The 5,167-nt window shown below is 41.5% G+C and overlaps 1 long non-coding RNA gene across 1 annotated transcript; it reads left to right on the top strand.

Moving 5' to 3' along the window:
• Positions 1-3,948, top strand: LOC147601594 (uncharacterized). Its single transcript, XR_015257852.1, has 3 exons — positions 1-300; positions 2,784-2,943; positions 3,291-3,948. It is a non-coding gene; the product is annotated as an uncharacterized LOC147601594 (long non-coding RNA).
• The last annotated feature ends 1,219 nt before the right edge of the window (positions 3,949-5,167 follow it).

Genomic DNA, 5,167 nt, shown 5'->3' with positions numbered 1-5,167 from the left:
TTTCATGTTCAAAAAGAATTAGACAAATTCATGAGAAAAAAAAAAAATTGAGATACTTAGAATTTTAATCTTCAGCTGCCTGAAGTGAATTTAATCCTACCTATCCTCACAAAAATAGACATGCATGTGTTATATTTCAGTTTTTCTCTGAAATCTTTTGGTTTATAAGCATGATATTTTCTCTTAAATATATTGCTTGGTCAGCATGGGATCACGTTTGAAGGAAACAGTTAGAGAGCAATCCTGATGGAAGAGGTTTCACTCTACAGATGCCAGTGATTCAGAAAAATATTTCATCTGGTAACTGTGATATTCAACTCGGTAAACATTCTTGCAAATCATAGTCTAAGGCTGTGGCTGTGCTGGTAAACAAATGGGGCCATCCACCGCCTTAAATGGTTAGCGTGCTCCCTGGCATGGTTTTGGCCAAACTGAATCTTTCCACGTTCAAGCAGTTTGAGAATTAGCACAGACCAGAGACTGTTCCCACACTTTGGATGCATCCAGTCAGGTTTTGAGGGTGAAAGAATCTAGCTGACGGATGCTGCCAGTTCAGCAGGGCCAGAGGACAGCCTTAGCCTGGTTTATTCACTGGCACAGGCACAGCTTTAGTGTCCAGGGCTGTCTGCATGACTGGGCAAGCTGCTGCTGCATGGAATACTGTATGTGCAGGGTGGCTGTTTGAGCTGTGAATAGATGTGAGTTGGAAATTAGGAGGTGCTTTCTACCCATAATAGAAATAAGAACTGGAATAGCCAGTAGTAGCATAGGTAAAAAATACTTTTTTTTAATCATTCAGCATGGAAGAGGCTATTAGAAATACATGAACAGTGCACTCCATCTTCTGTGAGGTCCCTAACCATTTCCATACTCTCGTATTTAGTTGAACACAACAAAGGTGAAGAGGGATTTTGATTCCTCTCTGTAAATATGTCAGGTGAAACACTAGCAGATGCTTTTCTCTCTAAGCAAAATGGATGTGAATGGGCCTTTTTTTTTTAAAGCTCCTTGCCATCAGGAGGGTGGAGATTTTGAATGGCTTCAGAGAGAGCACTAGAATCAGGAAAAATCTTACCTTGTTTCAAGATGCTGTTAGATACCTTTAGAGAAAAGATATGACTTGGTTGCTTATGGCAAAGGAAGAAGGACGTGAAGGTCCCTGAATTCTCTGCAGCTGTGCCTATACCAGTGAGTTAGGTATAGGCCTGAGCATCTCTCAAACAGTGAGCCCAACCAGCCCAGAAGGGCCCACAGCCATAGAGCTCTTACTCTTCCAAGCCTGGTGTTCACATCTAAACTACCTGTTGGGAAAGATCTCATCGCAGGACATGTGTGGGAGAGGGCAAGCTAGCCTCTGACCAAAACCATGGGAAGGACTGTTCTAACAGTTTCATAGTACAGATTATCAAGTTCCAGTGCCTGTGGCCATGTTTAATTTACTAGTACAGCTGCCACTTTTTATTCTTCCTTCTCCAGTTCATCTGTTCCATTATAGCCCCTGCACCAACTCTTCTGTATTTAATTCTGCTTCAGAAAAGAGAAAAGAAACCTTCTGTGCCAATAGCTGCTGCAGACAGAGTTAGGTAGAAGGTTATGACATTTCCATTACATGCTGTGTTTCTTTCTTTGAGTTCTGTGTTTTGGTTCTGACAAAAAAAAAAAAGTTATTTCAAGTCCCTGAGTGGGCTGGTATGAAGGAAACTATGTGCTGGCTCAGAGTTCTTAGTAATTTCAGCATATCATAGCCATTCCCAAGGAGTCACTGGAGTTCAGGGACCAAGCTCTTTCTGATCCTGTCGCTCCTTCTTCAAATAGAGATATCTTCAGGAATCCAAGTCCACATTTTGTCTTATGTTTGCTTTCCTGCAAGGTTCTCTGCTGATTTTCCTTCCTCTTTGTGTTTGCCCAATTGTTTTCCATTGAAAAAAGGAAAAAAAATCCTTACAAAGTATTTCACTGCCCTAAGGCTGGCGTAGCAATATCGCTGTAGGTGACACAGACAATGCTGCCGTTAGTTCTGTTGTCTCAGCTGCTTCTAGCCAGAAATGAGTCATTCAGGTTTTTCATTAAAGAACAAACCATGGGAGAAACTCGTAAAAAGGAATTGGCTGGGTCTTCATTACTTGTATATGTGTTTTAAATAGTAAAAGTGATGTGTCATTAGAAAGAATGGAAATGTGTAGTATTTTGGCTAGACCAGCGCAGCTCTGCACCCCAAGGTGATGTGAAGGATCCCCTGGAAGGTTTGGGTTAGATCATAACATGACTTTATGATTGCTCCGTCAAAAAGAAAGGGCAAAAAGAAAGACTGTGTTAGCTATGACACCGCAATGCACCTCTTCACCATAGCTGTTGTCTAATGCCTTTTCCCCCAGGCTCAGCCCTTCACTGTGCTGGCACTCCCTAAAGCATTCATCTTTCCTGTATTGCTGTCACTAAGCCAATCCGCAAACCCTCTTACTTTCATCAAAACCATTGATTTGTGTGATCACAGACTTCATTTGAAAAATCAGGTTTCAATTTAATAAATGCTAAACCTTTTAGTGAAAATGTTGATGGCAAATATAAACATTTTTGAAAGGGGGAGAGGCTTTTATCTCTTTTGAAGCCTGTGACATAAAAACATGTCCAATATATGGACATGTTAGCCAGTTCTAATTAGCTCCATCCCTAATTAGAAAGTCCAGAAGCTTTGTGCATACTAGGTCATGACCCTAGCAGTACAGAATACGTAAGCTCCATCCGCTGCTTTACATAACTGCGGTCATGCTCTCTTCCTGCAGAGTGGGAAGAAGAATGGTGCAGCACCTGTCTGCCCCAACGCCAGAGTGACGCTGTGTAGGATGCTGGTTTCGGTCAGGATGAAACTATGTCCTGGAAGGGAGGAGCCCCAGAACAGCTGTTAACACCAAGGCAGGTTCACAAGGAAGTAATAGCAGAGCTGTAAGTATCTATTATACTGCTGATAAAGGAATGCCTAGAAGGTGCTTCCAATTACAAAATAATAGCTATACCTTAGGGACGAATAAACTCCGAAGCCAAGTGAGAGGTGTTCACTGGCTCAGAGTTAACCTGTTACCATTATGTTTGCGAGTAATGAAAAGGAGGGAGAGTTCTCAGGCTGCCTGCCGAGACAAAAAAAGCAAGGAAGGGAACAAAATTAAAAACAGGCCCTCACCTGGGTCAAAACAAATTTAAATGTGAGAATTTTATAGCAAAACAAAGACCTTGTAGTTTAGTTCAAATGAAGCAGAAACTGGATTTAAAATCATGTTTACTATCTCTTCCAGATTAGCAGCCTAACCATGAGACAGTCGCTGTAAAGTGGGGCACCTTCAGTCCCTCCGGCTGGCACAGTTTCGGTGTGTGGAAAATATATGAGCAGTCATTTCAACAAAGGACGTGAATGCTTCTCAGCCTGGAGCGCTCCTCGAGGATGGACGATATCTGAAGCTCAGTCCCTCTGCCAGTGAAGATTTAATTATTAATGCCAAGTGAAACAGCAGCAACAGGATTGCAGGCACCCCAGAATATTTAATGGCATAGCGGCTAGCAATGAAGGACTAAGAAAGAGGTGGTGCAGGGGACTTAAATCCCCTCAAGCAGACACCGAACCTGCGTCTTTCACGCTGAGAATGAATGTTCAAAGAGAGGCAGCCCCCTCCCCCAGCTCCGTGATGGGAATACGGTGACATTGCTTTTCCTTTGCTCTCCCTAGGCAGCATCATTCACATGAATTCAGATCAAATCTATGAAGTTTTTGAATGACTGAGACCATATTTGTTGTGATTTTACTGTTCACTGGGGAATATATCATCCATTCCTACTCTTGTTTAATGGGAATTGTTGAGTGCATTAATAACAACAAGTTATCATTCAGAGAAACACAGTATCTGTAGACATCTTGTCTCTTGGTCAGAAAATAAAGAGCAAGACAGTTACTTCTGAGCAGGCCTCTCAAACTGCAGTTTTCTGTGCCAGTCCATCTGGTACTGAGTGATACGCTAGCGCTCACCTCCTTGCATCAGCTTTGTCATAACAGAATAGTGGAATAAACCAGCAGAGCTGGTAATCTGGACCACATACTCCACGCATGCCACAGACTGAGTGTCTCATTAGGTGCCAAATACACAATAATTCAAAAATAAGCATAAAACAGGTTGTTGCTGTGGAGGCTGAGAAGCTGTCCTGTCAGCAGAAGATAAAACAGGTCTACTGATACAGGGGTAGGTAAGTAATAAACAGTTACTAGTTTTTAACAGATACAGGTCTTCAACTATTGCTCTTGCAATTACATTATTATTAGGATCTCAATCACATACCCACCCAAAACAATTATATTCCTTGGCCCTTTTAATTTCCTTCTTGGAAGAGCGCAAGGGAGACGTAAAAATGGAAGAATTGCCTTTTCTTATAAGAGTAGCTCAGTATTTTTCTGCATGTTTTATGAGTGGGCATTACCCATTCTTCCCACTTTATTATGCCTTTTTTTTTTAAGAGACTGAAAAAATTATCTTTGGAAGAGACCATTACAAGGAAACACAATAAGAAAAAATACAACATCATGGTAAGGAGAAAGCAGATCAAAAGTTTCTAAGTGCGCTCTTTCATAAAAAGAAAAGAAAAAAGAAGGGAACACTCAGTGATTTTTGAAATATTACAAAGTAGAAACTGAGAAAGGTTTTCACACAAACTAGAACACGGAACTTGTTGCCAAAGTCTTTCACTGACGCTGAGATTGTAGCAAGATGGGAAAACAAAAGGAGCTTTACGCAGGTAGCCGTGGAACAGCGGCAGTTACAAACGCTCGGGTTTTACAGCACAGACCAGCCTTTTGTACCTCTCCCCAGTGAAGAGGAAACCAGGGCATCTTGTCTCATTTGCTATTCCTCCAGAAGAGCTTGATATTTTCAACTTTCAGAGATGAGATGTTGGCACAAATAGATCTCTGAGATGAAAACATGCGTCTGTATTTATGTTGCTTTCCATAACACCAATAAGAGTTTTAATCTTGACAAATGCAGGGTGTAAGTTTATCACATAAAGGCATCACTTCTAGACACACTCCCTTTTCCCAGGGAAACATCCTTTAGGGACTCCACATTAGCCAGCCTGTGTTGTTCTCTCCTGTTCCCTTGTTTATTCTGGAGAAACAGAAGGAAGTTAA

Source organism: Chlamydotis macqueenii, chromosome 2, assembly GCF_036417535.1.
Source record: "Chlamydotis macqueenii isolate bChlMac1 chromosome 2, bChlMac1.mat, whole genome shotgun sequence".
Classification (NCBI taxonomy): domain Eukaryota; kingdom Metazoa; phylum Chordata; class Aves; order Otidiformes; family Otididae; genus Chlamydotis; species Chlamydotis macqueenii.
This window is presented reverse-complemented; position numbering and strand designations above follow the sequence as displayed.